Source organism: Schistocerca nitens, chromosome 1 (genome assembly GCF_023898315.1).
Source record: "Schistocerca nitens isolate TAMUIC-IGC-003100 chromosome 1, iqSchNite1.1, whole genome shotgun sequence".
NCBI lineage: Eukaryota > Metazoa > Arthropoda > Insecta > Orthoptera > Acrididae > Schistocerca > Schistocerca nitens.
The window spans coordinates 987,949,554-987,974,000 of NC_064614.1; the positions used below are offsets into that span (position 1 = coordinate 987,949,554).

General features: G+C 43.2%; 1 non-coding gene across 1 annotated transcript; it reads left to right on the forward strand.

Moving 5' to 3' along the window:
* The first annotated feature begins 23,967 nt into the window (after positions 1-23,967).
* Positions 23,968-24,040, forward strand: Trnaa-cgc (transfer RNA alanine (anticodon CGC)). The gene has a single exon. It is a non-coding gene; the product is annotated as a tRNA-Ala (tRNA).
* Positions 24,041-24,447: the final 407 nt, after the last annotated feature.

Below are 24,447 nucleotides of genomic sequence, written 5' to 3' on the forward strand. Positions count from 1 at the left end.
CTTGGTGAGCTATTCCATATTTCGTTTAAGCTGGCTAATAGTCTTGCGTGTCTCCTGGTTTCACACGAAGTCCTATTTCGTAAGATACTTCTTTCTTTCTGTGTTTGTCATGCTACTTCTTCACGACACTGACGGACGCTTTGTCTACTTCTTTTATCCTGTGGAGTTACCGCGTCTGATCATAATTCATTACATGGGTCTTATCAGGTTTGTGGACTCAAGAGTGATATCTATAATAACGCAACACTGAAAGTACACCGACGGAAAATATAAAGGCAGTTGTAGAGATTTCAGTCTACACGTAAGCTATTGTTCTAGTGACATTCAAAACCCAAAAGAACAATTCTGCGCAACAATATCAGCAATAGTGGAATTAGATACAGTATAGTGTACATCAGCTGAGCCGGCCGGAGTGGCCGTGCGGTTCTAGGCGCCACAGTCTGGGGCCAAGCGACCGCTACGGTCGCAGGTTCGAATGCTGCCTCGGGCATGGATGTGTGTGATGCCCTTAGGTTAGTTAGGTTTAATTAGTTCTGTTCTAGGCGACTGATGACCTCAGAAGTTAAGTCGCATAGTGCTCAGAGTCATTTGAACCACTTTTACATCAGCTGAAACATGCCATCGGCCGCAGTTATTAATTTCATTTCGCCTTTAGCTCTGTTTAGGGGCAACGGCCTTGCCGCAGTGGCTACACCGGTTCCCGTGAGATCACCGAAGTTAAGCGCTGTCGGGCGTGGCCGGCGCTTGGATGGGTCACCATCCTGCCGCCATGTGCTGTTGCCATTTTTCGGGGTGCACTCAGCCTCGTGATGCCAATTGAGGAGCTACTCGACCGATTAGTAGCGGCTTCGGTCAAAGAATACCGTCCTAACGGTCGGGAGTGCGGTGTGCTGACCACACGCCCCTCCTTATCCGCATCCTCCTCGGAAGATGACACGGCGGCCGGACGGTCCCGGAAGGGCCACTTGTGGCCTACAGACGGAGCTTTTTTTTTTTTTTTAGCTCTGTTTAGGTCGCTAAATTATAAGAATGCATATTTTAAAAATACTAGTGGCACATTTCTGGTATAATCCACGGTCAGAAAAACTCTCCTCCCGAACAGACCATGAAGGCCCAACGGTACCGACCGGCCGCGTGTCATCCTCAGCCCACAGGTGTCACTGGATGCGGATATGGAGGGGCATGTGGTCAGCACACCGTTCTCCCGGCCGTATGTCAGTTTCCGATACCGCAGCCGCTACTTCTCAATCAAGTAGCTCCTCAGTTTGCCTCATAAGGGCTGAGTGCACCCCGCTAGTCAACAGCGCTCGGCAGACCGGTTGGTCACCCATCGTAGTGCTAGCCCAGCCCAACAGCGCTTAACTTCGGTGATCCGGCGGGAACCGGTATACCACTGCGGCAAGGCCGTTGGCACGCTCAGAACATCAGAAAGAAATTGAATCTAACGCATCGTTGGTTGGTTGTTTTGGGGGAAGAGACCAAACAGCGAGGTTATCGGTCTCATAGGGCTAGGGAAGGATGGGGAAGGAAGTCGGCCGTGCCCTTTCAAAGGAACCATCCCGGCATTATCCTGGAGCGATTTAGGGAAATCACGGAAAACCTAAATCAGGATGGCCGGACGCGGGATTGAACCGTTGTCCTTCCGAATGCGAGTCCAGTGTGCTAACCACTGCGCCACCTCGCTCGGTCTAACGCATCGTGTCAAGAGGTATCTCCACGAACGCCGGGTTACCACTTGATATTTTGCAAAAGTCTTATTTATGATATTCTGATAAACGATCTTGCCCGAAACGCACCAGTAAAGTTTTTATAGCAAGTGTATTATTATTACTTAGCGACCTGAAGGAGTGATGGTTGCAGACCTTGTGTCAGAGATTCAGCTACTCGTATTTAGAGGCTAGGTGTACTGTGAAAGAGAAAGGTAGAGTGTGAACTCTGGAAGTCCTACGGCTCGTAATTGCGAGCGTGGCCCTGGCAATCAATCGGTGGAGCGTGTCCGGTACTGGCGAGCAAGACTTTTACTACAGGCTGCCGCGTTTTACGGGGATTGTTGGGAGCCGCTACCTGCCGTCCTTAATGGCGGCCGTTGCGACCGCGCGATATGAAATATGTACGGCGGGGTGGACCCCCAAACGGCGCGGCGCGGCGCGGGTCCGTCTCGCCGAGTTGAGTGCCACTCCCGCTGTTCCGCCGGCCAACGCGGCAGCGTAAAATTTTAATGCGCCTGTCACCGAACCCGAGATAAAAACAGAGAGGGAAGCTGAGTTGTTTCTTATAATACTACAAGAATATATCTATTACAACGAGAGGAATGCTGAAACATTCCATCATGTTTCGTAAAACGATACTACCCGACTCGACTACTGTGTCGCCACACGTACACAGGACGCGTACGGCGGAGCCTTCCTCGTATTCCAGTATACGTTTCCCACCGCCTTACTGCCCGGTAGGAGAGTGGTACCCAGGAAGACCGACTGTCTATTCAAATGCATCTTCCCTTGGAGTCTCCAAGTCACAGTCCTGTGTAGATTCACAGTGCATTGCAAACGTCACACGCCTCCTGTTTTTTTTCTATTTTCGATTCACGGGTGTTATACAGGAACAAATCTGCCAGACTGGCTTGTTTACATTTATCCTTGTGATCTCTGCATGAGGCGTCAGAATGGAGAATGTAGTATGTTCTTGACTCGTCTCGGAACTTAACTTCTTTCGGAATGTTGGGAATAACGTTTACCAAAATGCGATTAGTCTTGTTTGTAGTTTCTCGATTTCACGAAACAAGCTGTTAACGAGTCACACAGCTCATCTTATAGTTTTCTCTCCGTCAACCACTAACTAGAACTGGTCAATTTAAACATGCGTCTTTTGACAGTGAAACATTGTATGTATTGTATTGTATGTTAACCGAGGACCTAGAAACGACGGAGAGGTTCCGTCCCCGCTGCAGCTGCAGTGGCCCACAACACCACAACGACTACCGCAGTCCACTTCAACCCTTCGCCGCCCCACACCGAACCCAGGGTTATTGCGCGGTCCCCCCCCCCTCACCTCCCCCACCCCCCACCCCAGGGAACGTCTCACACCAGACGAGTGTAACCCCTATATCTGCGTGGTAGAGTAATGGTGGTGTATGCGTACGTGGAGAATTTGTTTGCGCAGCAATCGCCGACATAGTGTAACTGAGGCGGAATAGGGGAACCAGCCCGCATTTGCCTAAGCAGATGGAAAACCGCCTAAAAACCATCCACAGACTGGCCGGTTCACCGGACCTCGACACAAATCCGCCGGGCGGATTCGTGCCGGGGACCAGGGCTCCTTCCTACCCGGAAAGCCGTGCGCTAGACCGCACGGCCAACCGGGCGGGCACCAGTGGAACATACTTCCTTCAGATATTTAACAGCTTAGAATTAATACTCTTGTAAGACCGTTCGCATCAATGCTATGTTCTTAAATACGTCGCACGTATAAAATCACTGGAAATTACGTGATCGAGATCGCAGTTCTAGCTGCATATGCAGTGAATTCTCCTTTTTGCTAGAACGTGTCCGATAAAATTGCGTACCCCAATTGTACACGTAATAACTCATAGTCAGACCTTGTCATTGTTATATAAAAGGATGCGTATAAAGGCGAATCACGCTCCAGCTTAAAGTTAAAAACTGTGGGATCAAAGCGCTTTGATGATGATTATAAGGTTTGGATTGTGGACGCTCAACTGCGCGGTCATCAGCGCCGGTACAAATTCCCAACCTTTTCTAAGTCCAATCTTGCCACTTGCATGAATGATGATGAAATGATTAGTACAACACAAACACCCAGTCATGTCGAGGCAGGAGAAAATCCCTGACTCCCCCCCCCCCCGGGGAATCGAACCCGGGTCCCCCCTGGTCGGGAAGCGAGAACGCGACCGCGAGACCATGAGCTGCGGGCAAAGCGCTTTGACATATGGATTATGATAGGTACTTGCCAATATACCGTAGTGTGTTCGTGCCACAGAAACTGGTTTATAATTTTTCCTTTCCTAATGCTGAAACAGATTGTCGAACGCTGCCATCTGATTTACATAAAGAAGATGCGTTAATCACTAAATTAATTTCGTAAAACGTGCATTGACTCATGTTAATTACTTACATGGGAAACACTAATGTCTTATATATTGTAGGAATATTTTTTTTCTTTTTGTTCATTTTGATAAAACATATTGGTTTTTCTCAGAAGACTGGTACATGTCACCAAGAAAAGACAACAAAGAGAACCTTTGTTGAATGTCCGACCGCTGTTTCTAAGCATTTCTGCCACATGATGCTGCTTTGAACAGATACTTACTTATTCTATATATGAAGATAGTATCTGTTCCCGAAAGAACAAAGAACAGGAGGAGAAGATTACTGTTTAACGTCCCGTCGACAACGAAGTTATTAGAGACGGAGCACAAGCTCGGATTAGGGAACGATGGGGAAGGAAATCGGCCGTGCCCTTTCTAAGGAACCATCGCGTCATTTGCCTTAAGCGATTTAGGGAAATCACGGAAAATCTAAATCAGGATGGCGGGACGCGGGATTGAACCGTCGTCCTCCCGAATCCGAGTCCAGTATGCTAACCGCTGCGCCACCTAGCTCGGTCCGAAAGAACAGATACCATTGATGACCTTGCAGCTTCTCTAGAGTAGATGACAATTAATCGAAACCCTCAGCTGCCGACAGATGTTCTTGATTTACCTCAATGAGGACAGCTGAAAATGTGTGCCCCGACCGGGACTCGAACCCGGGATCTCCTGCTTACATGGAAGACGCTCGATCCATCTGAGCCATCGAGGACACAGGTGAATAGCGCGACTGCAGGGAATTATGACTTGCACGCTTCCCGTGAGACCCACATTCCCAACTATCCACAATCTACATTCGTAATGTTCTTAATAGATATGTAGATTGTGGACAGTTGGGAACGTGGGTCTCACGGGAAGCGTGCAAGGGATAAGTCCCTGCAGTCGCGCTATTCATCTGTGTCCTCAATGGCTGAGATGGATCTAGCATCTGCCATGTAAGCAGGAGATCCCGGGTTCGAGTCCCGGTCGGGGCACACATTTTCAGCGGTCCTCATTGAGTTAAATCAACAACACCTGTGGGCAGCTGAGGGTTTCCACTAATTATCACTTACTTATTCGTCTTTCGAAAGACATGAATATGATGGAAGTACAGCATTTTCGTAAAGCGATATGCCCGGCGTAGTCCCACACATGAGACCAGGTAGTTTAAATATTTATTAAATCATAATACACTATAATTTAAATAAATCTCCACACTATTGCTTCTGTATTGTATACATGGTGACTCCATAATGAGATTACAAACTTTCAGGGGTGACATAGAAGGTTAAATATATTAATTTGTTATAAGAGACCCTAGTTCGAAGAAGACCAAGTCTTCTTCTACTGTAAGCTCTTTGCTTTCCATGTTTCGGGAGGAGGTAGCACGGACCAAAACAAGAAGAAACTGTCTGGTAAACATGGGCTCTAAACTGAATACCGTAAGAGTTAGGGCACATGTTCAGTAGAAGAGATGTGTTTCCCAGCAAGGACTACGTACAGTATACATATGGATTTACTTTGTACAACAGGTGCGTCACACCTCTCATGGATGTAAAGAAACGGAGGAACGAAAGAAGTTGAATAACAGCTGTGTTATGAAATACATCTCGTAAATTCCTGTATATGAAGCATTACTCTACGCAAGATATTAGCATCCCATCGTAACAATGAAAAAGTTCTGTCTCTGTAAATATCACAGCAACATGTGCGGGATTGACTAGACTGTTGCATCAATTTAGACTCGAGCGTCTCAGTTTGTAGTTGGAAAGAATCCCCAGAAAGTTGGGGGTGAAGGGAAAGCAACCGATCCGACCCCTCCCCCGTTTCTGTTGCCCCCCCCCCCCCCCATCCTCCCCGCCTTTATCCCCTTGCCGAGAGAGCGATCGCGGGCGGCAGCCTTGTAAGTGCAAAGTTGGAGAGAGTTGCACGGCACACGGCGCAGGGCGCAGGGGGCCCGACATCACAGCGAATTAGCCGACTCTGGCGGCAGCACCCAGCGGAACTAACAAACCCTCATGTCAGCTGCTGCCTGCTGCTGCTGGTACCAGAAAGGAAAGCGAGCGAGCGAGGACCAGCCCTTATTTGCGGCTTCCCGCCGCCTCCATGCGGTTTCAAGATTCCTACGCACACACACACACACACACACACACACACACACACACACACAAACGCGCGCGCGCTGGAGCGTGCTGGTACAGCTGCGTACTCTATATTGGAATACCCACAACTCGTACCCCGTGTATTAACTCTGAAGCGGACGCTAACACACGCACTGACACAAAAGTTTTAGGTGAAACTCGTAAACCGTAACCACACGATACCTTACGAATAACTGAAATAAGTAACTTGTACAAAAATTTTTCTCCATTTGGTGATCTATAGCGATGTAAAATTTTAAGATCGCCATTATTAACCATCAAAAACCTGCTTCGAGCATGTATTGTTTACTGTCAAGCCTAGTCACGATCAAGAGATCATCTTCAGTGGCCATATAGATATAAAGTAATAGAGGGTGAACGGCAACACCACCTACAAAATTTTGGAGAAGGTTCAGAAACATTTTCTGATACAAGGAATCCACGGTCTCCCATGGCTCGGCCACTGTGTTTAATTTCTTGTGCCTTCTCTTGTTCTGCATGTATAGCGCTAAGAGTATCTCAACAACAAAGCAGTTATGTGTCTTGTTTGCAATCAGACTCACTCTGTTCAGTGGCGGTGATGATGATGATGTTTGGTTTGTGGGGCGCTCAACTGCGCAGTCATCAGCGCCCTTACAAAGTCCCAATTCTTACACGGTCCAATCTTTACTCAATCCAATCTAGCCACTCTCCCGAATGATGATGATGAAATGATGAGGGGAACACAAATAGCCAGTCCCCGGGCAGAGAAATACCCCAATCCGGCCTGCAGTCTAACCCGGGACCCCGCGATCCAGAGGCAGCAACGCCAGCCACTAGACCAAGAGCTGCGGACGTTTCAGTGGCGGAATTTGATGTTCACTTCAATAATACCACTCTACTCTTCCTCTTCAAGTTTGCATTGAGTACTATTCTGTCCTGTCTCGACTTTGTTTTTACCTGCATTGTTAATTTAACGTTAACAGTGATAATAAGAGCTTGAAACGTTTACTGATAATGAGTTGTCAGTATGCACTACGTTTCTGGATTCACTGAATGAAATAAGAGATAGACTCAACGACACTATAACTGGCTTTTCCTCAGTGGAAGCAATCACATCACAGTATTTTAATATCTGTTTGAGACTCGTTACATTACTCTGTCTTGTGTTGCACGTTCTCGTGAATACATGTTAAGGTCCTTTTAAGAGTGGTGAACGTATTTTCTCAGAAACGAATGGAAATAGGGTAACGAACCGGAAAAACCAGAATCGTATTGCTAGTCTGTAACGGGCTTCTGATGACCACGGGTTCCCTCCATAAGTTAAAATGATTTAAGAATAATTCAACATGGCTCTTTAGGAGATTATGTCTCAGAAACCTTTAGGGTTGGACCAGATTCAAGGCATTAGTGGATAAGGAAAAACTCTCCTTGTTCTTACTATTGAATTATACAGGGCGTTCCACAATACCTTTATAGGTTCATAGGGACTTTTTTGAAGGAACTTAGTAGACAAAGTTTTGATGAAGATACGTGATAAGTTTAAAGACTGAATCACATTCAGGTCTCTGGCTTCACGGTACACAAAAAACTGAAAAGAGGGCCCTTCCTCAGCCCCTATTGCCTTTATTTATTTATTACTTATTTTATTTATTTGTTTGATCTGATCAGATTATGGGCATCGTCTTACATCGGACCAGGGTTTGACACAAACGGTACCTTCTTTATGTCATAGTTGTCTAAGAAATAATAATTTTAACATGAGAATAGTATTAAAATTATTTCAGTCTCTGAATGACGACATCACACGCCATTTTATTCTCACAACAACGACGGATGCGAGAAACTGGACTAGCAAGGTTGAATTTGGTGCTTCATGGACACGCCGCACTCGCGACTTTGAAGAGGACGTCCTTCGTCACGTGGAAGAGAACCCGACAACGAGTACGTAAAACACTGATTATGCCATTGGCTGGAGTAGAGCACAGTAGAACACACAGGAGATCGTTTTCTCCTCCGTCTGCTTAACGTGAAGCAGGAGATTTGAAAGTAATCCGGTCTTCATTTTTTACATCCGGACTGTTAATTTCCGGAAAGGGGTTCCCTATCAAAGCTTTATTAGGTCCCCTCTATTAACTCCGAAGGCCCGTAATACTGTCCTGACAACCATCTTCAAAAAATAATGGAGAAAAGAACGTGAAGACTACCAGTTTTAAGAGTAGTATTTCACTTACCCAAAATTTTAACGCCATATGTCTTGAAAAAAAAAAAAAACAGAAGACAAGTAAGAGGTTAGAAAACAATAGAGGAACACGACATTCAGTTCTCAGTCTGAGGATAATCACTGAGAAAATCCCAAGTGTGAACAGAGAACAACTCATCGTTCTCATCGAAATCGAGAAATCGTTTGATAACGAAACTGGAACCTTCTCTTTCTGCCTCTCCAAAACGTCCTACATCGAAATCTGATTCACCGTTTATGGGGAAACCAAACAGCAGTTGTGTACTCGTACGAAATAAATACAAAAATAATAAATCGATTGAAACAAAGATTTTGCTGTCCCTGCTGTTGTTATATATCTACGTAGAGGAAGAAATTAAGGAATGTTTACACAGATACACTTACGTAATAAAATTATGTATAAAATTGAACAAATGACATTGACTTGTTGATTATACTGCCTTATAAGTAAAAAATCATTGATCAGTCACATGGAATATGAATATCAATAGATCTGTAACAGAAATCATGAGGTGTTGTACAGCGCAATTCATCCCTTACGCATCTCACTGAAGTAAAGGAATTATATATTTGTAGAAAAGAATTGCGGAACCGAAGAAGCAACAGGAATATATCGAGATCAATTTACGCATGCCTCTCATCAGTGACGCAAGAATCAGAAAATAGAGGATGCAGAATTGTAGAGGAAGCATCTGAGAGGCCACTGCGTTATCAACCATGCTCTGGGCTGAGGAGAAGCAGAGAAAGATCTGAAGGAGTGTACAGATAAGCTTTAGATGACAAAAATAATCACGGATGTTATCGATACAACAAATACTATAAGGATAGTTACTAGAGACAAAAATTATAAATAAGATGCAATGTTTGTTTTGTTACACGTGTAATTGGACCGTCACCACCTACAAATGAGGACATGACACTAACATACCTGTCAAACCTTTATTGCCGTTTCCCAGAATCGCAGCGAAACTAAGGGATGGATCTGCTGATGTCGTTCCACACGAGGAGTCCAGCGAAAATTGTTCTGCATTGTTAAATACATTCGAGTAATCGATCATAACTTAAATGACGAAAGATACACACCTTTATCATCTACGTACGCTGCAGTGGGCACATGAAAGGACACTGGTAAATGGAGAGATGACCATAAGGACCTCCAAAATTTTGGTATAACCATCTGACGTCATCTACCATTGAATATAAGATTAAAAAGCAATATAACAAAGCGGAATGTGTTACACATTTGAATAAAATGATCGTTTGATAACAGATGATACAATATATGCTTCAAAAGTAACTAAAAATAAATATTTTGTGTGACGAATTTCGCTCATAAGAAGGTATTTTTAAGAGAAAACTTTCTCAACTCTGTCTAAAAAAGAGTAGGCCTATATATTATCATATTTGAAGAAATTGGCCCCTGCGTGTGTGTCTGAAGTCTCTGCTTTTAATCTATTTTCATATAGATAATAGATATATGGGTACAGCTCTATTATACATGATTTAACTCTTCCATTGTAGCTGTTTCTAGGTCTCTGCCTCAGTTAAGAATTACCATATAGTGCAAATAAAAGTATGTTAGAGGTTTGACGGTCATTTTTATCTCTCTCACATCATATTAACGTGGTGACAGTGGTTTTTAAGACTCATGATGGTAGAGAGGTTTACTTCCATTGTCGACTACCACGTGCGTGAGAAAGCAGACCGAGTTACTACTATCAGCGCAGCATTACAACACAAAATCATTGGTGGAATGATATAGTAGCTATATCTGTAATGAGTAGATAGTAAATAAATGGTCTGTCAGAGACGAAGGAACGTCGACACACTATAGGGTCTGTCTAGAGGGGTAAAGTGGGAGTAGGAAAAAGTATCAAGAGACGTCTTATACCTACGCTAGAGCGCCTATCATACTTCCATCGGTGCAGTGCATGTCATACACTTTCGACAAGCCATCAGAACTGTGCAATTATCATTACAAGTTTAAAGACTTAACAAGTTTCATTTTATTGAGAAAGGAAGAAAAATAACAAACATGTAATGAAATTAAACATACATTTACAACTTTAAAGATTTGACGCGCTTCACTTTATTGTGAAAGAAAGAAGAATAACAAACCTGTAATGAAATTAAACATAAATTCTATGTTGGAATCGATAAAGCGCAAAAAATGACTTACAGAAAAACGGAGACTACTGCAAGACTATGCACAGGATTTAAAGAAGAAAAAATAAAATTAGAACTTGAGACAAAAATACAAAACACACACACACACACACACACACACACACACACACACACACACACACACATCTTCAGTATTAAGTGGTTTCCAGTATTTGCAACTTGACGATTTTATAAAATAAGGACAAATAAGAGTATAGAAAAAGCGATCACTTTTTAAATTTTTTGTTCCCTTGTAATAGAGTAAATGAATAAGCATGAATTGTCTTATCAAATAGCCGATGAGCACTATTGGACTTAACATTTATGGTCATCAGTCCCCTAGAACTTAGAACTACTTAAACGTAACTACCCTAAGGACATCACACAACACCCAGTCATCACGAAATTGTCTTGTCATCCCTCCTTTGAAACGAATATATTTTCTTATGTCATTGACGTAATTTCAGGGTAAATGAATTTAATGAATAATTGTTGGCTTTTTAAACGTTCATGTTGTTGTTCATTTAAAAGGTGAAAAGATATTCTGAGTCTGACTATGGTATACGCGTGATGTCTAGTCACGAATAAATTAAAAAACAAAAGTATGTGAATTTCATTTGTAGTCTTTGGGATTGCGGCTTCCTTGATATGTCTCGAGATTTTTTCGTACCGACTAGACTACAATTTTAGCTACAGCCACTTGTCCTTTTCTTACCAATATTGCTATTGTTGGAGGTGAAAATCCTATGGATCATTCACTGACACACACACACACACACACACACACACACACACACAAACACACACACACACACACATCAGGTTGGATAAGCAAAGTCATTATCATGTCACACCGTATGTAACAAGGCCAAATAAGTCATTCACTGAGGTTTCATGAGAAAGGCAGTTCAGTCAGTCTAGGATACCAACCAGTAGACGTCACTTCCCGTATTTTAAATTTTCTGCTCCTTTGTTGGGTGTGATGCATGTTAACCTACAATTTTCCCGTCCAGATACCCTTTTCAGTAATTTGGAGTCTTCTAATGTCGTCCAGAAACTCGTATTAATTTTGTCACTCTTCTTGTACACTTCACCATCTCTAAGCACTTTATGGTTAACCAGGAAACAACTTATTTCTTAATACCAGCGCTCCGAATGTCTGAAGTAGATGCTACATTCTCTATTTACCTTTGCTAATTTCTTCACTTCAGGGGAGTACTTAACCCACCATTTTGAGTTATTTTAGGTACGAGGGGCGCTCAACAAGTAATAGAACGCATTTTTTTCTGAAAACAAGTTTGCTTTACTCAGCATTCCAATACAACGTAATATTCCATATACTTTTAGATACAAAACTCTGTTTTTCAGCTTAATCTGTGTTCAGTGCAACAGCCTTACGCGACCTTACAGGATTGTGCAGTGAGCGGTCTGAGTGTGATCCGTCGATCATCTCGAATGAGAGTGTCCGCACGTTCCAGTATTGCAGGATCACAGTTGTGTGCGGCAGGCCGACATGCGGGAGATCGGACTGGTTTGTGCGACCTTGTTGCGATGATGACAGACGCCTCGTCCAGCGACTCACCGTGCTTTTGTTCTCTGCCAGGTCTCCGTAGACATTCTGCAAGCGCCAATAAATACCTGTTATGCTCTGGTTTTCCACCAAAATATACCAAAGTATACTCAGTGACAGCTCTCTGCTGGGAACGCACCTCTCCTACAGACTCCATTTGAAGGCTACTTGGAGCGCCGCCACAAATCGGAACTTCATGAATCTATAGGGGCTGCGGCAGAAATATTTCACTATGTTCCGCAACATATTCTGCATTGCTTTTCAACCGAAGTTTCGCGAAGAAAAAATGAGTTGCATTGCTTCTCGAACGCTACTCGTATATATTGCAGTGCCTGCCTTCTCATGTATGTTTTACTATCTGTGGTGTCACCGCCAGACACCACACTTGCTAGGTGGTAGCTTAAATCGGCCGCGGTCCATTAGTACATGTCGGACCCGCGTGTCGCCACTGTCAGGATCGCAGACCGAGCGCCACCACACGGCAGGTCTCGAGAGACGGACTAGCACTCGCCCAGTTGTACGACGACGTTGCTAGCGACTACACTGACGAAGCCTTTCTCTCATTTGCCGAGAGACAGTTGAATAGCCTTCAGCTAAGTTAATGGCTACGACCTAGCAAGGCGCCATTTGTACCATTGCATGTATCTCAAGATAGTCTCACTTGTATCATCAAGAATGCTGTATACCAAAGGACGATATAAAAGTTAAGTGTTCTAGTAGCTACGTTCTTTTCTTTATCACATTCATTACGAATCCTGTTTCAGACCTCACTCCATCCTTCGTGAGTTAGCGCGTGCATCTTGGCCGCCTCTTTCAATTAGTGTACGTAGTGTTGGCAAGTCTGCCGACACTACACTATCTATGGCAGCCGTTAGTTTCATGAAAGTTCTTTCCTCCTGTCTTATCACATATCTTATCATCTCTTCTTCTTGTCAGTATTTTTCAGATATTTCATTTCTCAACGATACCTATCATTTATTTTCATTGGTGCGCCTGACTTTTTTATTTAGTTTTTATAGCACCACATCTGAAATGTCTCGATGTTCCGGTTTTTCCATAGTGCATGGCTCACTTCCGCACAATGATGAGCTCAAAATGCTTGCCGGCCGAAGTGGCCGTGCGGTTAAAGGCGCTGCAGTCTGGAACCGCAAGACCGCTACGGTCGCAGGTTCGAATCCTGCCTCGGGCATGGATGTTTGTGATGTCCTTAGGTTAGTTAGGTTTAACTAGTTCTAAGTTCTAGGGGACTAATGACCTCAGCAGTTGAGTCCCATAGTGCTCAGAGCCATTTTTTCAAAATGCTTCTCAGAAATTTCTTCTTCGGATTAAGACATGTGTTTGGTTCAAAATGGTTCAAATGGCTCTGAGCACTATGGGACTTAACATCAGATGTCATCAGTCCCCTAGAACTTAGAACTACTTAAACCTAACCAACCTAAGGACATCACACACATCCATGCGTTATTTTAATAAGATTATCATACAATGAAGGCTTTGGTACTACGAAAAGAAGTGTGAATACGAGGGTAAAGCAGCATAAAGTCTTCACGGACTGGGAAAAATAGATAAATCGGCCGTTGCGGAACGTGCACTTCAGCCAGGTCACCATGTAGTTAAGTTTTCTGAAACTACAGTTTTATGTGCTACCACGGACTGTTATCCACGACTGTATAGGGAGGCTATTGAAATTTATAAACATGAAGATAATTTTAATGGAAAAGAAGAGGCCTTGAAATTAAGCGAAATATGGACAGTGGCGTTACAGAATCTATAAGTGATTTTTATCTATGACGGACTATTATCGATAGTTACATTTTATCTTTGACTATTTTTCTCTCTGCTACTATGTGCAAGCTAGACCACGCCCACTTTCCTCGGTATTTAGGCCGCTCTCCGACGCCCGACTCGTCAGACGGCAGGACTCAGCAGGACCAGCCATACCTTTGAGGATGTCCAACGTAGTATTGGACGAAACGTTAGGAATAGAAGAATTCCATGGACCACGGCCATATAACCCGGAAGAATTATCAACATTTAAGAAGATTAATTCGTCTACTTCGTAGTCTCAAAAAAAAAAAAATAAATAAATAAATAAATAAATAAATAAATAAATAAATAAAACCTATTTATTTTATATGAAGCCAGCTTCGTCTGATAGGAGCGAATGTCATTTACACTCTCTCATTACAGTACCTAGTACAAGTCGCAATAGAGCGAATGACTGCGAAGCTGGACTATGTACAGTGTCCGCATATCCGGCACTAGCAGTGCAGTTCGCGCGAGTGGGACTAGAGGATGGAGTGTTGGTGTTCCGCGAAGAGCGTGTGTGTGCTTGTATGCCGGTGCGCAGATAACGGCAGGGGGGCCGCGTGCTGTCGTGTCGGTCCTCGAGCGCCAACAGCTCCGCCAACAGCGGCCGCTTTCAGCGAGGACGCGCGCGCCCTGTTTGCCCCGGAACAAGCGGCGCCATTTGCAACAACGGCGACGGTATTTTCAGGCGCCGGGCAGCCGGCTCGGCCGCTGTTTGAACAGCGCATTAGTGGTCGGCGCGTGCATCGCGGACGCGCAGTTGCAGCGGCGGAATTTAGGGAACGGATCGCTGTTGTCCGTGCTCCGCCCCGAGACAATAGCTCGTCCACCGGCTGCAGTTAAAGCAGCTGGCTTCCGTGCGGGAGCGCCGACCATATTCGTTGTAGTGCTTGTAAATAGACCTGGCTTTAGACTAACTGCTCTACAAACAACTCTCAGTTCTCCAGCGCTCTTTAGGTTGCATCAATCACAGCATAAACGTACACGGCCGAACAGACTGGCATGTCTGTCACAGACGAGCTGAATGTTTCGAATGTATTCAAACGTTGTCCGACACGCTGATTCGAAGTGTAAAGTTACAAGCTGTTTTTTCTGCTTACTAATTGTTTCGTCTACACCCATGCAACGCCCGTGCAACATGCAGAAATGTCTCATAATCGTATGATTCGTACGCGAAACATGAGACAAATAAACAATTTTCACAGCCTGACAAATACTGCGACTTATTGTTTGCGTGTGAAATTCAAGCACGATAACGATACACTACCGTGAAATCAAACCTACTAAATCTTTCAACGTATAGAATTTTGACATCCCCAGAGTAGATCCATCTGACAAGATGATAATACAGACAAATCGAAACAGTTAGTTCTGAAAAACTGCCTTCATTGAGGCTTATGGCACAAACATACAAAACGATATCTTGAAACAAAGATGAGTATAAGGGGTTCCTGAAATGATTTGCTATAGTACAAAACAATGGATATGTTTGCAAGACAGTGCATAAGAAGCGCGTACAGCTTGAAGAGAAAAACTTACACACATGGAGACAGGAGCAACAGAGCCCACGAGCAACACAGAACATGTTCAGATGCATAGTCAGTCTCACTTTCAGGAAAAAAAGTAATCATAAAATCTTTTAAAAGAAATAAACGAATTAAAGATAATTTACTGAATTACCCGGTATGTTAAATGGAATGAACGGCCTAATGGGTACACAATATGCATCTGAGAGTAAATCTAAGAAAAACGAAAGTAATGAGAAGTAGCAGAAACGAGAACAGACATAAACCTAACGTCAGAATGGGAATCAGAAGTAGAAAAAGTCAAGGAATTCTGCTACATAGGCATGATGGACGGAGCAAGAAGGACGTAAAAAGCACCGGCAAATAGGGCACTCCTTGCAAAGAGAACTCTACGGGTCTAAGGCATAGGCCTTAATTTGAGAGATAAATTGCTGAGCGACCGCTACGGTCGCAGGTACGAATCCTGCCTCGGGCATGGATGTATGTGATGTCCTTAGGTTAGTTAGGTTTAAGTAGTTCTTAGTTCCAGCGACCTGATGACCTCACATGTTAAGTTCCATAGTGCTCAGAGCCATTTGAACCATCTGAACCATAAATTTCTCAGCATGTACTTTTGGAACAATTGAGGACGTACGTTGTTTCAGAAGACTGTTGACTCAGAATAAATAAGTAAATAAACAAGAAACAAGTGGAAGTATTACTACAACAGTTTAGCAAAATATGGTTTGATATGCCATGTTCAACTTTGAATAAATTGGAATAACTCCCAAAAAGTATTACGTGAGATGTAAATGGTACTGAAACACTGAAAAGTGAAGGTAACTTTCCTACATATGAAGAACCCCGACTGTAGAGAAACCATAACGCTTGATTAAAACGGACATGACAGTCCTTGGAAGAAATAGAAAGCCTTGGTCATTTTGCAGGAGGAATATATCATACAGGGAGCAACAAAGAAGAAAACGGAAACACGCTCAGTGGCAAACAGACGGCTTACAGAGTACACCAACATTGAATTTACTACTGCTGCTGCACACAAACACACACACACACACACACACACACACACACACACACACACACACACACAAGTGAGAGAAGCAGAGAAAGAGAGAGAGAGAGAGACAATATTATTTGCGACGTTTATGCGAAAGCTACATAGTTTTGGGTACAGACAAGACAGCTAGAACACCCAATAGACATCTTTAGCTCATAATGTTGTGGATTGGCAAGACAGCCAACCCACTATGAGAGGAAGCCGAAAGGCACGCGTTTTAGCTCACGCAGGCTGGCGTGAGGTCTGGAACAGGTCAAGGAAATGAGACTAGCAGAAAACGTACGTAGCTGCTGGAATACTTAACTTTAATCCATAAATGGTGAACATCGCTCTTGACGGTACATGTGTTACAGCATCAACAGTAACTGGTAATGGCGCCTTACTAGGTCGTAGCAAATGACGTAGCTGAAGGCTATGCTAACTATCGTTTCGGCAAATGAGAACCATCGCTAGCAAAGTCGGCTGTACAACTGGGGCGAGTGCTAGGAAGTCTCTCTAGACCTGCCGTGTGGCGGCGCTCGGTCTGCAATCACTGATAGTGGCGACACGCGGGTCCGACGTATACTAACGGACCGCGGACGATTTAAAGGCTACCACCTAGGAAGTGTGGTGTCTGGCGGTGACATATATAAAACATATATAAAACCAATTTAGTCATTTGTATGTATTGTTTATAATTAATTTAGTTTAAGGATTGACATAAAATGCTGCGAAGAAATACCGAATTTCTGAAAGAAACATCAAATTACATTAACTGCATTATCGCAATAAGTATAGCAGTCATCTCCGTAGTAGTTTACTCAGCACGCCTAAAGTATTTACGCTATGATACTTGAAGATCCAATGTAATATCCAGTACCAAGGACGAGTAATTGTAATTAGTTTGCGGTAAATGGCAATAAAATAAGAACTGGGGAAAAATGACGGCAAATAGTAATAAGATTGAGACTGACGGATGATGTCATGCGTTACTCACTATTTGAGCTGATCTCCTCTTTGCCAAATGATGTATCTGTCGTGTTCATTTGTTACGTAATTCACATCTCGGCAGCGTGAAATTCAGTAAGGTATTCCCACAAGTGAGTGCTGACAACCGCATAGTAGATGAGACTGGGCTGGAGTATGCGTTGCTCAAGCCGTCGTTTATTGGACTGGAGCCTCAGTAAGTTACACAATAGCCATATATTTTCAAGTACCGTGTACATAATGCACGTATAGAGTACTTGGCCAAGTTTTGAGACTGACGGGTGGAGTATAGGCACACTCAAGAACCTGGATGTCTCACAAGATGTCGCCTAAAACGGTGTACACTTGCTTTCCCGCAAATTTTCTCTTGTGGGAATGGTGACTTCTCCAACTGAATCAAGTTTACGCCCACGTGGGATTGTTTCTGTGCAAAAATTCCACAGTGCGACATCAGATCCGTATGCGGAGAGCACCTAAACCGTGGCCCGCTGCCTTGCAAGTTTGTCTTCGACGACGATACAACGAAATGCAAGGGCACAGTAGTGTAGCAACGGCCAGTTATTCCCACGCCAAAGCTCAGGACAGTTAAGATGAAATAAATCGCGTAAACGGAGAAAGGTTTCCACGCAGCGCGTTTTGATTACTTGACCTCGCTTGTCGTGCTTTTTCTGTAGTGACGATCCCGGCGTTTTTTTCAGATGGCGAATTGTCGTCTCAGTTGCGTATCGTACAATTATGATCCGACTTAGGAACATCGGATCATCGTCAGCACTACTAGTCCCCACACATCATCCTGTGGTCATCACGGTGGTCTTGAGCCACGATGCTTAGCACACCGTGCTGAGCACCACGTGACGTACCAAGTCATCAGTAAGCATTTTATAGCACGCACCGTGCGAGGTCGTTTGCCGTCAGGGAACAGTTGGTACTCATCAACAGTTTCAATCTCGTGTTCAGTTCGAACTGTTTGTAGCCGATCAAGGCGCACATTATCCTGCAAAGTATCTCTCCATTGCGAAAAACGCCGGTACAATCTAAACACAACACAGCGACTCAGTGCATCGTCATTGTAAACTTGATGCATCATTTGAAATGTGTCGATAGCAGTTTCGTATAATTCCTGAGAGGTTTTGATGTTTGTCCGTTATCATAACTACGATATATTAGAGTTCCTATTCGCGCCTTCATATCAACGTCACAACGACCACCGTAGTTCTGCTTACAATGTATGCATGCAACTCTCACCTGCTGGGACGAGAGACTACCTGCCAAGGAACTATACCACGGCACCCCCCACGAGCTCGTATGCGCCACATCAAGGCTATACCCACAGTCTCAGAGATTAAAGACATGTGTAAGACGTCTAATGGTTTAATTCATCCCATATACATGCAGCAGCTTAGGGATGCTGTATTTCCACGTACATTTTACAGAAGTTCTTTAGGAAACGCAGTGGCTGTCTACATCTAAAATGAGCTATTTTCTTTCTCTCTCTCTCCCTCCATTTCAAGTATTATGAATTCATGTACTCTTTTCCGAGTTTTCTCATGCTAATTAACGCAAAGGGACATCCAAACGGATTAGAAATGAATAAATAAATTATCGTGAATGAACAAAACTACGTGCAAAAACAATGAAAATCATTTAAACACCATTAAATAGTGCTAGACCAAAATTTAGAAACGTCTAATGCATATGTCCTTGACATTCAATCTTCTTTGTATGTCCATTCGTGACAGCTGAAAGCTATCCCACGAAGTTTCCGCATGGTAAAGAATATTCCATGACGTTTCGGGATTGAAACCGGATGACGTCGACATCTTGCAGCAATATTTCAGTCGTCAACAATTTTGCCATCTTCAGATGAGTGTTTTAGACTGGAGACTGATAGTGCATGTCGCTAACTGTGTATCACAAACTGACGTGGGGACGCATGTGCATAGGCGGCAGCTACAGGAGCGCCCTCTGTCCAGTTTAGCGTCCTCTTCGGATATTGCTCCGTCTATGGCAGGCAGGCGCATGTGTAATGATGATAGAACTTGCACGTCCTCTGTCGGAAGGCAGTCTAGCGGAGTTAAACTGCAGATGTGAAATCAGTAAAACAAATTGTCGCTAGAATTTCCAGTAATCTTAACACCAAACGAGCTATCGTATTATTCCTGATTATCGACCTTCATGTTCTGCCACACTTTAACCAACACATCTATTAAACCCTGTAGTTACACACTATGACAACCGGACCACGAAATATGCCCAGAGATCTACAGATCTCTCACGGTTTAACAGAATATTCCTCTTTCTGTCCACGTCAGGAGTCTTCTCAAGTTTTCCTTACTCTCTCATTTTCTAACAGTTTTGTTCTGTTTCTCCAAAATCATTTCCAAAACACTCTCCTTCCAACAACCCTCCTTACCAATTCTTACTACCTGTGACTCTATACAATAAAGAGAAAATCTCCATTTTTATGAAGATTCTCACTACGTAATGAATTCTAAAAGACAACAATAGTTTGCATAAAATCTGCACTGTACAAACGTTTGTTTTAATCATTTTGGTAAAGTGTGCGTATTTTATTTTTTATCAACTCTTTTTTTGCAGAAGACTATGCTTGTATATTTTATAAAATGATCTACTTTGGAGGGAGGCAGTGTACGCCAGTCAACTCATCCTCGTGCTGACTGGTGAGGAAAGGAAATAAGAATAATTAAATCACAGTGGATCAGTCTGCAGTTTATGCCTTGAATATAAGATGAGGTTCCCTGTCGGAATATCGGCGTCTTAGCGAATTTATTCGGAGGAATTTCAGCAAGTTATTTGATCGCTGTATACGCCTAGAAAATGTTTAAGTTCAGTGCGACAATGCTAATTTCATCAGACTATACTGCAAACACGTGGCGCGAGACTAACAAACATTTGATGGTGCGCGGAGCATTGGCCACTGGAGACGTCTAAGTTTGGCGACAACGCGCCGTCGCAGCGCCAGCTGCTGCCGCCTGCCGGCTGATTCCTAAAACATTGCGCGCGCGCAGCCAGAGATGGAAATTTGATGGCGGTGCTCGCCAACTGGCGTGGCCTCCCGAGCGAGCCTTCTTTTTCTTTAATATCCCTGCCGGTGGATCCCGCGTTAGAACGCGCCGCACCGCCTATCTGTTGCGCACGGCTTCTTCATCTGCGCGCGAGGCGTCGGCTGGGACAAGAAGCCCGCGCGGGCTATTATAAAATAATTCACTCGACTTGACACCTGAATTAATTCCTGATGCAAATTAGACGCTCCGCGTCAGAGGTAGGGAGGGAACTGAATACGAATCTAGTCAGCCTAATTTTCTACAAGACTGACGAAAGAAATAGGAAAGAAAACCTTTGTTAGCCTTATTTCTTCCACCACATCTCAGGCGAAGGTTAAAATTCGTTGCATGAAGTTCGGACGTATTTGGTAGCAGTTTTCCGAAGTCTGTAAAGGAGCTTGTTGATTTATAGAGCCTGAATTTATGATAATGAAATCGAACAGCAGCGTAACACCTATAAGGTCGAACACCGGGAGGTCTCAAACAGTTTTTCTCGTGACATGTAACATAAAAAGCAATGCTAACCAGTACCTTTCCCAGTACAAAACAATTAGCGCTAGGAGGGGCATCCGACCACCTGCTACCACTAACATTGCCAGAACCCTTATAACTACGCCAGAACCGTAAGAGAAGGAGAAAAGGTAAAAAAAGGCCAAGAACACCAGCTCGAAACGCTGGCTGTAATACTATTATGTCCGAGCTGTCTTTAATGAAATTGATTGCATGCATTCATTATGAAAACTTTGCGAAATTTCAATGCCACTCTTGTACGCTGATAATGGTCAAATTTCAAAATTGTAAACGCTCCTCCTGACACTGATGTATGCACTGGAAATTTGATTATAGTGAAACAACTCTCCACGTACAGTATGCGTATAGTTCAAATTAATCAAAATATTTAGCATGAATTGACTTCTAGCTCCGGGAAACAGAGGAAAACATTTTCAAAGAGAAGTAGTGGAAGCAGTGTCATACAGAAATATTTAATCGTGGATAAATACACATAGTAAGTACAAAGATAGCAACATGAAACATACAGGTCCAACATTCACAGCCGATTTATGTGATTTTATGTAAAATTATATTAATGAAATTAATAGCAATGTAATAACCGCGACACGACATTAGTAATTTCGAATTTCGTTATTTTCTATTACCCTCAGACAGACCCTAAGTTTTTGTACATTAATAGGTCTACAGAATATCAACGGCAATATGTTTCCAACTATCGAGTTCAAACAAATCAGTACGTCAGCGTAGTAAATTATGTGAGAATGGAACTTCATTACGACGTCATCTGCAACAAGCCATACCATTCTCAAATAAACGTCTGTATCGTAAAGAAATCATTGCAAATATCTTTCGATTATCAAATGGGTTTCGAAAATGTGCTTCGAGATGTATGATAACTATCAACATAAGTTATTGTAAGGTCAGAAGACGGATTTTACCTCTGACACGTTCCACAACATTACAAAGTGTTACTTAAAATCCGTCTTGATTGCAAATTTTTTTATTATTATTCATATGACCGGTTTCCGTTCATTCAGAACCATCTTCAGATCTGATATTTCAGTTACAGGAGTAACCCGTCCAAATCCAGCAACTTTCACATGCTACGTGTGGTTTTCATGATCCATGGAACAAGTACTAATCTAATATAAATTTACGTTCATTTCTCTGCCTTAATTTTTTCGAGAAAAGTCACATACATGTCGTATAATAATATGAGTATTATTTGTAAATCTACAACCTGCAGTAATAGCTTAAGCATCTGTCCTATGAAAATTGCTGAAATCAATACATGCATACTACGTAATCAGTTGCAAACAAGCACATTTCAGTCGATGATTAGACTTCTTTGAGTCTTTAACTTAAAATTTTGATATCAGACACCAACTGTAATGATAAATAAAACTGCACCAGAGAAAGGATTATTAGTGTGCGAACAGTAGCCAATATCTTCGAAGGCCATTTCAGTTTGTAACACAGGCAGACACAGGATTTCAGTATCCGCAGATAATGACGTCGAAGGCATCACTTTTAAAAATTTCGGAATAATTCTGATGATGAAATATACATTATTTAAGATCATGCTTACATGTCTTTAAATTATAACATACGATTACATCGTTCGTGATTTGGTTAAAATCAACTAAGATATAACTGGAAACGGCAATGTTTTAAAACGTCTGAAGAGAGCTGAACAGGGCCCATACTGTTTCCAGTCTAAAAATGATACTGAAAGTAAGAACAGTTTTCTGAACTACCTACTTTGAAGCGTACGACCTTCCGTTCGTACTTAATAGAAATGCTAAACTTTTAGAAACATACTTACCGCAAGTTTGAAGAACCAAAATTACTGAAATAAATTTGTTTCGAAACATTTGAAAAATATCAATTACCTTCAGGCCTGTAAAAGTATGTAAATATTTCTTAGAAATAATTGTGCACCAATTTACATTGAAGGAAAAAAATAGCAACGCCATGAATGAGTTGTGCGGCGTAAACGAAAGTTGGTACGCGTGTTTCTACATCCGATAAACTATGTCTGTTTAAATTTCGTGCCAGTCGCATAAGAGCGGCGCTAGTAGCCCCTCTATGAAGATGCGCGCTGTAACGGTCGCAGTTGGCACGACAGTGACACTAGAACTGTTATAAGTCGGTTACTTCAAGGACAACTCCGAACCAGACTCACTGCAGCGTATATTCCAACGATCTCGAACCATCGCCGTCGGCGACTGCGGTGGTGTCAAGCGAGAGCTCATTGAAGGGTATGATGGAGCTCTGGTGTGTTTTCTTGTGAAAGGTGCTTCGACTTTGGTGCCAGTGATGGCCACATGTTGGTTAGAAGGAAGCCAGTTGAGAGCCTGCAACCAACCTGTCTGCATGCTAGATATAGGACCTACAGCAGGAGTTACGGTCTAGGGTGCAATTTTGTATGACAGCAGGAAAACTCTCGGGGTTATCCCACACACCATGACTGCAAAACTGTATTTAAATCTTCTGATTCGGCCTCTCGTGCTGCTTTTGATGAACACCATTCCAAGGGTTGTTCTCCAACAGGATAACACACGCCCACACACTGCTGTTGTAAAAGAACATGCCCTACAGAGTGTCGGAATGTTGCCTTGGCCTACTTGATCACCAAACATGTCTCCAATAGAGCACACACGGGCATCATCGGATGACAGCTTCAGCGTCATCAGCAAACAGCATTAACTGGCCAAGTGCAACAGGCGTTGAACTCCACCCCACTAACTGACATTCGACATTTGTACAACACAATGCACGCACGAGTGTTTGCTTGCATTCAGCAGATTGGCAGTTACACCACTTTGTAATGTCCGAGCATTTCACCCAGCGAGGTGGCGCAGTGGTTAGCACACTGGACTCGCATTCCGGAGGACGACGGTTCAATCCCGTCTCCGGCCATCCTGATTTAGGTTTTCCGTGATTTCCCTAAATCGCTTCAGGCAAATGCCGGGATGGTTCCTTCGAAAGGGCACGGCCGATTTCCTTCCTCATCCTTCCCTCACCCGAACTTGCGCTCCGTCTCTAATGACTTCGTTGTCGACGGGACGTTAAACACTAATATCCTCCTCCTCCTCCTCCTCCGAGCATTTCACATTCGCAATGGATTATCTCGTGCGTATATTAACCTGTGATCTTGCGATGTTAATCACTTAAATATGTTACCTAGAAAAATGAATTCCGGAAATTTAATTACTCTGTATTAATTGTTTTTTATTGTTTTGATATTTTTCCGTCAGTGGGTATCAATCTTGCACCTTAATAATATTATATTAAACAAGAATCTGGTGTGGTAGAGGTTTTGCAGC